Raw genomic sequence first — 14,107 nt, forward strand, 5'->3', positions numbered from 1 at the left:
TGTAGGTTGTCAAGTTGAAGATCTCAAATCATGAAAATGAGTGGGAGACATCACTTGGACAATAAATCCTAAATCACATATAATCCACAACACTCTAAAATTTTATCATCTTATTATGAAAGTGTTCGATAATGAAGATGATAAGATTTGCAAAGTAATCATAACTAAACCTATGCAATAAGTGAACGACAACATTCACAATTGCATGAAAGAAATCAAGCATATTAAATATGAGTGTGATTTCTATTAATTTTTTGTCAAGAGTATTACTCTTAAAACATTTGGGGAAAACCATTTATCATAAGATGAAACGTTGTAAAGTTTTATAGTGGAATAATTTTTTTACTAATAATTCCACAAACTATTTAATTGTGGTTTAGAATTAAATATGAGTCCATTCGATTTCTGAGAATATTCAAATTAGGGTATCAAGAACATGTCTTGCATAAAGAAACACCTGTTAAGTGAACATTGAATATTTCAATCAAAAATTATCCCTAATCAAGGTCACTTGAATGATGGACGATTAATGACCACTTGAGATTAGTGTGTAGTATGATTTATAGCACCGTTTCTTGTGCTACAAGGACATGATTGTCATAAATTTTTTGCACAGGGAACTATACCGACTATGAGAATACTTTAAGAGATTTAAAATCGTCATAAGTATATTTCTCATAATAGCTATCGGAACCTTTTTCCTCGACCATGAGTATTGTAAGTTCTCTTGTTTGAGTACTAGTCCGTTTTGATGTTGTCAAACGTCTGCCGTAAATGGGGATTATAACAGCAACACTCGAGCGGCTAGGTCCTCTTAGTAAGGGAAGCTAACAATACAAGACTAGAAATGTCCCCTTATTAACAATAGGGAACATGTCTTTGTTGTTTACAAGGCCTCTCGAACGAGACTGTGAATATGCATGGCCGTGCTCATATGGATTTTAGAAAATTGACAGTCAAACTCGCAAATCGAGAAACACTTCAGGACGTAATAAGGATGACAAAGAATCTTACCTTATAGTTCATGAAGAGACATTAAGCGCCATAGGAAATGGGCTATATACTAAATGCACACTTGTCCGGAAGGACAAGTGGGAGATTGAAAGGAATGGTGTCCTTCCAACAAGTGTATTATTCTGATAGAGAGTTCGGAATTATTAGAAAGCTAATTCTTCATTGAGGTTAAGTGATCGGGATGCCTAGGTGGAGGCTACTTCCGATCAGTAATATTAATGTGTAATTAATATTATAGCTTAATCTTGGCTGAACCTTCGGTCGCACCCTAATCGAATAACTGATCCGAGACGACGAATCAATCCGAAGGATTAGATGAGTCATTAGATTATTACGAACAAAGACGTCGGATATCGAGCTTGGAGCGTCGAAACCGAGCGTCATAAGTCGAGTTGAATTTAGATTTCGACAAGCAAGCGACAAATACGAGCTAGCCCGTAGCCTCGTATTGGCCTAGCCATGCGAGTGCTAGGCTAGCCTAAGCTGCCAACCCCATCGTAGGGCATGGCGCATGCCTAGCATGCATTGCGTGCTAGGGTGAGCATGCTTGCAGGGATGGTGCTCATGGCTGGAAGCAAGCTAGCAGCTGGCGCGCCATGCGTGCTAGCGTGCTAGGCCTAGCATCGAGCCTCTCGCAGCATTGCACTCGCACAACACAAGCATCGCAAGCAGCGTGCTATGTGTGTGTGTGTGTGATGTGGTTGTGCGTGCTTGCTAGCATAGCATCACCATCCATAAGCAGCAATTGGGCATCGCTAGCCATCGCAACACAGCAGCAGTAGCAGTCCGCATTGCGTGGCTTGCTTGCTGCGCGCATGCGAGTGCGAGCTGGCCTGCTAGCCCAGCCAAGGTGCCAGGCGCCAGCTGGGCGGCCTTGGCAGCCAGCTGTGCGTGGCCAGCTCATGGGATTTGGAGGGGACCGGTTTTAAGGGGATTTCTTGGGGAGCAAGGGGCTTTGGTCCCCCCCCCCCTTTTGGTGGTCCTCACCTACCCTTGCTCACCATATGCCACTTGGAGCTTGTTGATTGATTTGCATTTTAATTTGTTTTAGATTAAAATAAATTGAGCAAAATTCTCCCACATTTATGGGAAATGGGAAATCAAGACTCCCTTCCTTATAAATACCTAAGTTTTGGGTTTGGGAAAAAGCACTTGAGTTGAACTCAATAAGGCATCTCATTATTAGCGAGAAAACCTTTAAGTTCGTAATACTCTAGTTTTTCTTTGGTCTAGCCCCGACTAACCTTCGGGGTAGAGACCGCTCTGGTCAGGTTGAGGGTGCGAGCCGTCAGAAGCTTACGCACTTGCGAAGCTACAACTTTCAAGTAAGAGCTCGTAACCGAGGGAAGCACGCGTCGAGGGTAAGATCGTCTTTTCTCTTTCTCTCTTTTTTGTTGTTTAATTATGTGATTGCATGTTTAGTTACATTAATTAGTGTGCGGGTCTTGGGCGGGTTTCATTCCGTGTAGTGTCGGACATTACGAAACCCAACAATATCAAGTAAAAAATTGGTATATGCCTAGATTATATGTAGGATGCTCCTGAAGAATAAAATATGTTTGATCAATAAATTTGACATGTACCAAGATTGCAATTGATATTTTAGAATAAGTTATCATTCAATAAAGTATAATTAGTCGATTGTATGTCATGCTAAAAAATGCATGTTGACATTGTTATATCACATCATATACATAGCTATGTATGAACAATTTGTATAAGTGATCACTATTGTTGTTAAAATAATGAGAAGTTAGATTTGGAAAAATTATTGGATGTTATAATTGATAACTTGTTATTTGGTATGATTTTAGGGTACTTTTGAACCTTGTTTTTTTTATTATTCTGCATCAAAGTTCATTATTTATCCTATTTTTATGCAAAATTTGTACCATCCATGCTTCACAGGTTGTTTGTGTTTTTGATGTAATATAGCTATATTTAGCACTATGAATGTGATCAAGCATGAGTGAGCAAGGAGAAGGGCAAGCTTGGTTGATAGAGCCATGGAGGAAGAAGGATGAGTGCCTTAAAGAGAAATGAAAAGCTTTTGGAGAGCCTTGAAGGGTCGTATGCTTAAGTGTCAACTTCAACCGACCATAACTTTTGATCTACTCAACCTTTTAAAGTGATTCAAATTGAAGTTCATCTCAAGATCTTTCCAACGACTAGTCACAAGTCCATTTCTGGCAATGAAACAAAGAAGTTACAGCCTCCCGAAGTTAAGCTGTCTAGGCAGGAAATTCTGCACGGACGTGCAACAAAATGGCACGTCCGTGCAAGGCTGTACGTCCGTGCAGACCTGCTCGATTCTTGGCAGTAATTACTGCCCACTTTTTCACTCTTTTGCACGTCCATGCCAAATTTGGCACGTCCGTGCAGAGCCTTGCATGCCATGCCAAATTTGGCACGTCCATGCAAGCCTGTTTCCGGGCTCTTTTCTCGTTTTCTCCGTCCTTTTTGTTTAGAGGGTAATATATATACCCCTTTGGCTCCCCTTGTAGGATCATCCAAGTTTTTAGAGCTTTTCTCTTAGCTTGTAATCTTAGAACATTAAAACTCTCAAATCATTAGTTAAATTTTAATTATTAGCTTGGAAAACTCAATTTCAATCATGGTAGAAGACAAGGTTACACCATTGTTGTTCAAGTTTGAAGTTTCTAGTAACATTCTCTTTCCTTACTCTTCTATCTTCCTTCATCTTGGTTGTTAATTACTTGTTTAATCCTTGTATGCCTAGATTGTCAATTAGCTTAATTCATAGTTTGATCTTGCTCATGAATTGTCTGAAATCCTTAATTGCTTTAATTTCCATGGATTGTGAGTAGTCTAATTTCTAGGGTTTGGGTAAAACCCTCAATGTAGTCACAAAGAACTTGTTACATGTGCTAATTTGGTTGTTGTGGGGTGTTAATTAGTTGAGCTTAAGTGGTTTCATTGTTTAGCTCTTGTATATGGTCATTGCTAGAACTATTTATCTAAGCTTTCTCAACGAAGGATCGAGAGATGAACTTGAGTTAGCTCCCTTATGCTTAATTGACTTGAAATGCCATGAGAATAGGAATTTCCACTCAAGGGAATGTTTATGTCATCGTGATTATGCTTTAATACTTGCTTTATGCTTTGTAACCACGAGAGTAGGTTGTATTCATGATTCAAGTAATCCCTCTAGCTTGAGAGAGTAGTTGGGTGCCTTAGATGACTTCCCTTAATTTATCCCCTAATTTACCTTAATTGATGCATGTTAATTGTGATTTGTGATGAAATTGAGTGGTGTAACCCGAGCCTTAGATTCCTATTAATATTATTAGTCTCCTCTTAGCTTTTAGTTGAATTGAACTAGTAGAAGTTACTTAAAACCAAACTAATTTCGACTTCATTTAGCTTATTTGAACGGTAGTATCTCGATGGTTGATTCAATGCCTCTATTGGGTTCGACCCTTTCTTACCCTTGCTATTAGTTAGTGAGACCAAGCTAAGATTTATCTTTAGTAGGCTCGACGACGGCCTATCAATAAGTTAGGCCATCTGGGTTTAAAGTACCCATTATTAAAACTTGAACTTTTATTTGATATATGGAAATAATGTGCTAATTATATTTCATATCACATGTATATATGGATTGAAAGGCAAGACATGACATTGTGATTGAACATTATTTCAATCATGTGACTTTCATAGTTTGATTGAAAAAAAATCAAGAGATTCAATATTGGTTTTGAACAACTTTGTATGCAAACAAGTAATATGTGACCAGAAGTTCACCATAATAACATATATGTAGCTAAGAATTAGGTGACTTGAAGATCACCGTATATAGTGCTATATATTATAATATACAAGCTATTTTATTAGTAAAAGGATCTCTTGATTGGGGCTATCGTATGTCAGCACATAAGAAATAAAATAAGAAAGAGACAACTGCACAATTCATGACTCCCCATTGATATTATTCTACAGAAGAGAATCAAATCATGAAATATTTATCAAAATTACATTTAAAAATTACATTATTCCCTAGAAGAGATAATTTTTTTGGTTAATTATGGTTTTGATGAAATTTGTTGCACGTGACATTTTATTCTAAGTTGGTTAAGAATTTGACGCCCCTATATTTGAAATATTTTACCAACTTAGGGGGAGAAGAAATGGAATAAGTTGGCAAAATTTGGAATAATTACTTGATCCCTATAATCGTTCATGTGAAAAGTTTATATGTAGGGCCAACGATTGTCTATGTATTATCAAAATATGTTGTGCATTACTCTATGATTTGATTTGTAATCAATTATAACCCATCCAGGGGTGTAGAAGATACATTTTGGTCATAGTGGAATTATGTGCATACATTGAGATAAATCTTGCCAATACTTATTAATTTTATCTTTATGTACACCTAAAGTGTAGATTATATGATCGGTTCTTATACAAAGATGTGATACGTGGCAAAAAAAAGTGCAGTTGATATTTTTGAAGAGTATAAAACATCGATAAAATGATATTGTATGAAATATCCCAAAAGTGGAATGAATATCTGAATTATATTAAATGGTCTACATTATGAGCAAAGTATGATGGTACCAATGAAAAATGTATTTAGAATCAATGTTGATTAGCATGCAAATATTACATAAGATAATGTTTATGATACCAGTGTTCAATGGAATTGACAAAAATGCATATGCATTAAGTAATGGACGTGTGAAGAAGGGATATGAATTATACGTCCATTTTGATGTCGAAATAATTGTGATTACGATAAATTAAAGAGCTCATAGGCCTAAGTCCAACAAAATATGGATCTTAAAATCCACATTGTACAATGTTTTGCATTTTTGAGTCTTACATTCATGTCCATGTATAGGAAGTACATATGCATCATTCGTCATATACATATATCATCTATAGTCTATCATTGTATGATATTGCTTTATTCATATATCATTACTTTTCATATTGCATTTTAAATTATTATCATTACTTCCAAATCATGGTTTTGGTATATAAATGAATATGCATGCCAAGCATTGTAAGAATAATTTACATGTTTTATGAAAGCATATAAGAAGAGATTCAAACTCCAACTAGCTAATGGGTTTAGAAGTATATAATGTTCTAATAACATGTTATGAGCCATGAATAAAATTAATTAAGAAGAGTTCCTAAGAACTTAGACATTGTGTAGTTATATGTCTATTTTAAAAAGTTTACTTTTGAATATTGCAACATTGATGAGATATTATCCAAAACTATAAAAGATTATTTTGGGCTAAATTCATGACATCCCAACCTGAAGTTTGAGCATGTGAGAGTTGTAATGTTTTATTATTTGTATTCTTAAGAGAATTCTCAAATTAATATGAAATGTATAAAGAATTGCAATTATGAAATACTTATCCGTGTGAATAATTTTGTTATGGTCCGGAAGAACTAGAAGTGATGCATTAATCGAGATGATTCATGTTACTGATAATTCTTATTTGACAGGGATGATAACTATATGTTTTACGAGTGTTGGATCAAATATTGATAAATTTCAGCTATATATTAATGACCTCCAAAATAAGGTACAAAGTAAGTCAAATATATATAAATGGATAAGAATCGTTTCTTTTATATGAGGATATATGTTCATGTAAAATGAGGTTATTATCAAGATATATGTATATGGAATTTTGCAAAAACATTGGTACATAAGAAAGAGATATATACATCATTACATTTTGTAGACACCTGATTGTGTCTCCCTAAAAACCAAACCTAGTGATGAGTAACTTTCACGTCATCTTTGATTATCGAGTTAGGTGAAGAGTTAAAGAGTCTCATGAATTTCCTTTAGCCTTGACCATTTCTAACCTTTCTCTAAATGTTTGAAATTCAAAATCATTCATTTCGTGCCTTTAAAGCAAAAATCATTCATTTCATGTCTTTGAAAATCATTCATTTCGTATCCTCTTAATAAAACGTCCAAACCTGATTATTTTGATTCATAATCCTGGTCCAATTATTGTGTAGTTGGATGGGGCTTGAAAAGAGCTTTTCAACTAACTATAAGCCCAAATCCGACTTATAACGAAAAATTATGGCCGAAATACTAAATCGAGTCTTACCTACGACCCAATGACCATGTGGAGGGTCCATTAACCTTAACCTCATTCCTAAACCAATTAGGATTTATTATGAGCTTCTAGAATCCTCTAGAAGGTTGTTTTTAATCCTAAATCCCTTAGGATTTATTAGCTTCTAGAATCCTCTAGAAGGATCTAATTTATCCAATTTTTGAAAAGATAAAGATTTAAGAATTTTACTTCGAATAAGACACTTGTTTTTTAATGATTTTAATTCTGATAAAATTAGAATACGTACGGATATTCGATTAACCCAATTTGATTGGAAGTCGGATTCCGTATGGATTCTATCTTCTAAAAATATCGCTGAGCGATGGAATTATCACTGAGCGATAGAAACATCGTTGAGCGATAAGCCTATCGCGCTGTGATAGCGCCTGTTTGACTCCGAGTCGAATTCTGACTCTTTTCGGATCCTTCGACCCTCTTTTTTCCCTATAAATAGAGGTCGTTTCCCCCAAATTTCAATCATCAACAAGCTTGATCACCAACAATCATCATCTAATCCCTTCTTTAAGCTAAAAGTTTTTCTTTCTCTCTCTCTTGATTTCTTAGCCTAGCCTAAACACATCCTTGATACTTTTCCCTAATCACACATCATCCTTCACGAGCTTCGAATACTCCAAGCCAATCTCGTAGTTGCCTTCGACCTCAATGTGAAAGGTTGATAGTTTTGAGGGTTTGGTCCCAAATCTATATTTCAATTTTTATTTGATTTATTTATTTGATTTAATCTTTCTTGAAGTTACTAACATGTGTATTGTTTAGATAGAAAGAGATATGATACATAAAAGTAAGTAATTCGATTACTTAATTATTCTTTTGATATAGAAATCATGCTTAGAATCTTATTTTAATTCCTAGTATCATGTTAGGATGTTGATTATGATTTCCTAGTATCATGTTAGGATGCTTTTATGATTTCAAGTAGGAAAAATTGCTTTAAATAATACGACCTTTAGCCCGTCCGCTAAAAACAAGTCCATCTTTTGATTATCCCAGAATAATACCACCTTTGGGGGGTGTCCGCTTTAAACAGGTTGTAACTTGTTGGTAACCTGATTAATAGGTTATATGGACACGTGTCATCATTTTATTGGTCTGAATATATATATATATATATATATATATATATATATATATATATATATATATATTAATGTTTTTAACTTTTTAAAATTATTGTTATATTGGTTAAAAAAAAAAATAAACCCATCCCTAACCGTAAACCAGCCCCACCACTACCACTGCCACTGCCGGCATCCCAACCCCAACCAACCCATTTCATCCCCTTCTTCTCCAGTGATGTTTGTATTCGTTTTTGTGGATTTGACTATGTTATATTCCGGTGTAGAAGGCGGCTAATGGACCGAAACAACAACGGCCACCAAAATCGTCTTCGAAGTCGTCGCCGTCGACACAAGACGCCATTGAAATTGAGGTCGCTGAAGTTTTATATGGACTGATGATGCAATCTCAAGCCCCATCCAAGTAAGACGGTGGGATGATAATTGATTTAGCTAAAATGGGGGTTTTGTGGGTAAATTGCGAGGCTCCGAAGAACTTGTTGCTAATTGGTGGTGCTGCGACGGCCGTTGATGGTTGCGGTTAGGCTATGCTGGCCGGAGCTCTGTTTTGGTTGTGCGATTTGTTGAGTGGGAGAGGCGGCTGATGGTGAGGGCAGGTGGGGCTATTGGAGATGATGTGGATTATTGTGCGGGTTGGTGGAGGGAAGGTGCAGGTCGCAGGGGCTACTGGTGGCTCTGTTTCGGTGTGTTGCGGAGATGACAGGGGTGAGAAAAGCAGGGGTAGCTGCTGTGCGGGGTGGATGTGTGTAGGATAAGAATGTTGTGGTGGGGGAGCGGTGGTAAGGGAGGAGGGTGATGGGTGGCAGAGGCAGGGGCAGGAGGAGGTCGGGGGAAGGAGGAGGGAGCTAATTTTTTATTTTTATTTTTTTGTTTTTTTTTATTTTGTTTTTTGATTTAATTGTTAATAAAATCATAATTAAAGTTGTTATTAAGATTAATTACATTGTTAAATGAATTTATTAAAAAGAAAAAAAATAATAACCAGTTACTCAGGTTGTAGGTAAAATAACCTGTTTAAAGCGGACACCCCCCCAAAGGTGGTATTATTCTGGGATAATCAAAAGGTGGACTTGTTTTTAGCGGATGGGCTAAAGGTCGTATTATTTAAAGCAATTTTTCCTTTCAAATATCATGTTCCTAGTATCATATTTAGGGTAACGCTTTGATCTTTATTGTTAGTGACATGATAGAGTTTGTTATTAATCTGTTTAGTATCAAGTCTACAATCTTGCTAATTATACTATTTATGAGATTATCATGTTTTGATTATGATGATGATTGTTGTTTCAATTAATTATTATATATTGCTTGATTATTCATGATTGATTATTATTGCTTGATCACGCCCTTTCTTACAGGTTTAAAGGGAATTTGTACTTGAAATCACTCCTAATAAGATAATTAATAATTTGATTTAGGTTAATATGATTTTAATTCAAGTGTTCGCCAATAATAGATTTGATTGTGCATTAACAATCAACCAACGTAGATTAAACAGATTTAGGGCTAATTTGATGTATGTATGTTGATCGGAAAGCGCACATGAATATCATAAGAATTAAGTAGAGGCCGATTTAGGGCGAGTTCAATATCTTTTAGGTTGGATTCGTACATCATCCCCGAATATCCAGTCATGGTTCCAAACCACTATGGAGTTAGCGATCTCTGTTATCGTGAATGGGGTGTAACCTTCACAACCGTGAACGGTTTACAAGTTCCTAAAACTTGTTGGCGACTCTTTTATCTCTAGCTTCTTTCCCTTTGGACGCCACCATGCTTAAATGCATGATCATAGTGGGGCTCAAAGTTGAGTTATGAAATATTCCCTACACATTCTATGTGTATTATTCTCATAATTCAGATGACAAGAAGATAATATAACGTTTCAAGTGAAGATTTGAAGACACAAGTTAAATTTTGGAAAATCAATTATCAATGAAGATTTTGTTGCTACATAGGAGAAGTTGCTTATGTCAGTATTGGACTCATTGCATTGAAGATCTAAAGTGATGTAAAAATCAGGGGGAGAATATACGCGCTACACTCTTTTTCCCTTAACCATGGTTTTGTCTCACTGGGTTTTCCTGGTAAGGTTTTTAACGAGGTAGCATCTCAAGCGTATTATGAAGAATGATGTACTCTTTTTTCTTCACTAGGTTTTTATCCCACATGGTTTTTCCTAGTAAGGTTTTAATGAGACATAATCTTCAATAATGGACATCGAAGGAGGAGTGTTATGAAATATATTTATATGAATGTCCATTGTACATAGCTTTGTAATCCCCTTAACATTATTACATCTCTTAGTAACCCCTTGTAACTCCCTTTGCCTTATTGTTTTCCATTGTAACTCCTACAATATTGTGACTTTTCATTATTCTTAGGGAGTTACTATATTCACTTGTACATGTATAAATAGTAGTCATTGCCTAATAAAAGTGATGGATAATATGATATTCTCTCTACATCTTCCACTTTTCTTCTTCCTTTCCTCTATTTTACAACATAAAGGATATTGTTTTTTAATAAAAAAGTTTCTTTGGTATGGGAGACCAAAGAAATATGATTTAAGAATTTGGAAAGATTAGTAGGGGTAAATGGGTAATTTCACAAGCAAAAGCTTACCTGAAATTTTTTGACCGGTTATGTTGTCCTCCTATACGAATTGAAGGATACAACTATTGAACTATACTTCTATACAAGTAAATAGCAATGGTACAATGTTTTGCAAAATACTAATGGTTTTACTTAATACTTTCCTTGCACTTATTTTTTCTTAAAAATCTATAATGCAGTTTTAAATCATTTGGTGATTTAAGGATCTAGTACTAATTGATTTTTTTTTTCCCATTATCAATCATGAAGTCAATGCAAACTGCATTTGTCTATCTTGAGCAAGATTTACTCTAAATGATTGCTGACAAAAATATTAGCATATACCGTATACAATTTTAGTAATATTTCGTAATTGTATTTGTGTATCTTTCTTTATAAAAAAATTAATACTTAAAAATGCATAATATATAACTAAATTCAAGTTTCAACCAGCAAATTTTGTGTGTGGCCAGCCACAGAATGTGGCCACGTGTGGTTATAAGGTAACCCTTATTCATTAGTATGATTTGAGTAAGAGTAACCACAAATTTATAAGAGTAACATCAATTAATCAAAAAGAAAGCAACCCCATTTGTTCATTTGAGGAACCCTTCTTTAGATTTTAATTATTAAAAGACTAGCTTCACATGTTTATAAGAGTAACCTCTTTTTACAGCTCGAAGATTTAATCATCTGTTTAGGGATTGTAATATTGCAAGAGCAGTATGGAGGGGTGGCAGTTTGAGCATCCACTCAGAAGTACATGGACACCTTTCTCTCTCAAATTGGATCCAAGATTATATCTAACTTTTCATTAGTCATGACGGGATTTCGAGTCCCAGCATTAGCACCTTCGTTGGTACTCTTTGGGGTGTTTGGTTATTCAGGAACAAAAGGGTGTTCAATCTTGATACACCTATTACAAAATCAATTGGAGTGCATATTTTGGATATCCTACAATCTTATACTATCTTTATGGATGAGGACGCCGCTATGGAAACCTCTTTCTTTTCTACTATTCATGTTGGTTTGGCCCCACCAAGGTTTCATATAGCTCATTTAGGGAAAAATCTTACAAGCTCGAACTTGGTTCAGATTCAAATCGACAGAGCGTGGTTCAAAGACACAAGACAAGCAGGAATGGGTTGGTGTCTCGATAATACAGATCCTCTCGATGAGAGGATTATTGGAGGGAGTAATTTTGGGTTCTGCACATCATCTCTTCATTCGGAAGCCTTAGCTTGTTTGTATGGCTTACAATGGGCTTCTAATTCTAACATCCAGTCGCCTATAATATTTACGGATTCTTATAATCTTGTCACTCTACTACGAGGCGATGTGCGTGGAGATATCAGTTATCTATGGTTGGTGCAACAGATACAACTTTTAGGGGCCACCTTTCAACACTGCAGTATTTACATGGCAGATAGATAACGTGTTTAAATTGTAGGAGAGGTTGCCGTCCATTTAATTTTCTTTTTATAGTAGAGTAGTAGTGTTATTTATTTCTTTTAAACTTTGTCAAAAAAAAAAAATTGCATTGCAATAACCCTTTTATTTATCAAGGTAACCCATCATGCAATTTGATCAGTGACGTAACCCTTGTAACCTCGTTATTCAATTAATAATTAAATGTAAAGAGGCCACAACATCAACTAATGGTGTGAATGATCACATATAAGAATTTGTGAAATCCAAAATAATAGAGGAACTAAAGTAATGTAATTTTATCGCCTTGGTTTGTCACGAGAACATATATTCTAAACTTATACTTCGATCTCTTCGTTTATTTAAATGACACTTTGACTTTAACATTTTTGTATACACTAACATTGAATTGATTTTTTTCCACTACTCCGTAATATATTACTCTATTTGATCCTACATGTTCTTTCTGTTTAGACTTAAAACTCTATTCACAAATTAAGAAAATATTTTAAACTCTTTCCAGCATATTATATAAAACATGATCAAGGGAGTATTATACAATTAATCAATTACATATATTAATGATTAAAATGTGTCTTATCTGCCGATCAAATTACATTAAAATATTCCTTTAATCCTAGAAAAACTTAATTGTATGGAATTTACTCTATTAAATTATTTCAATTTTCAAACTCAAACTTTACTTATATAATTAATCCAAAATACTACTAAAACAAAATCTCGAGGAAAAGAGGAACCAAAGGGACCACTTTAGGATATAATTTGACAAACCCCAAAAACCAGCTAAGCTATACATATATTTGTTGTAGATGAAGTCAAACCAAACACTTGAAAATTGAGGATAAAAATTACAAATATAGGAGTAAATTATACAATCAAAGTTGAGCAAGGAAGAAATAATGAAGATGGTGGCAAACATACGTAGATTCCATGGACCCCAACACACCTCTCTTTTATACTAATTTTTTCGGAAAATAAATAGGAAAAAGAGAATGATAGAGAACAGCAATAATTCAAAGCACCTCCCACACCTTCTTTTACTCTTTCTTTTTTGGTAACTCTCATTATTATCACCTCCCTTTTATCAATTCTCACATAGCAAACATAGGTTGTGATAGAGAATAACAAACAATTCGAGGTCAAATCAAATAACATTGAGTAACCCCTAACTACCACTAAATTTGTGTCAAAAGGTTAAGCATTATTGAATTTAGAGAACTTTCAATTTTTTGTATTATTAAGGTTTAGTGAAATATTTTCTCAAGATTTAATCAATCACCTCTAAGTTGTTGCAACATCAACGGGGAAATTTTATTCAGGATTGGAGAATATTTTGCGTAGTTATTTATATCCTAGATATATGTCAAAAAAAACTCTATAATAAGTACTTTAAGATACATCAAGCAAAAATTACTGTATTGTTAAAGATTAAGCCTTCTAGTCTTGAGGTTGGGAGTTTAATTCCTAGTAGAGGCACTTTGAAAGTAGGAACTTTCCTTACCCTTTCCTTCCTATTTTTAAAGTGTCTAACTTGCAAACTCGGTCGAAATGACCTGTGAGAAGTTTTAGTTCGATAGGGAAATTTATCTTACTTGTAAAAAAAAGTACTTTAAGACACGAAGTATCTAATTACTAAATGATTAAAACTCTTAAATGGAGATTTAAACAAAGCAATTGGTATTTATTTCTGATATAACACTTCTAAACAATTATCCTGATTTCATATCACCAAATCTAATAATACTAATCCAAAATAATTGACATAGTTTGACTTTTTACATTACTTATTTATAACTTAATGTGATGATAGATTTTTATCCTAGTCTATTAAAA

This window comes from Chenopodium quinoa, unplaced genomic scaffold (assembly GCF_001683475.1).
Source record: "Chenopodium quinoa cultivar QQ74 unplaced genomic scaffold, ASM168347v1, whole genome shotgun sequence".
Lineage (NCBI taxonomy): Eukaryota > Viridiplantae > Streptophyta > Magnoliopsida > Caryophyllales > Amaranthaceae > Chenopodium > Chenopodium quinoa.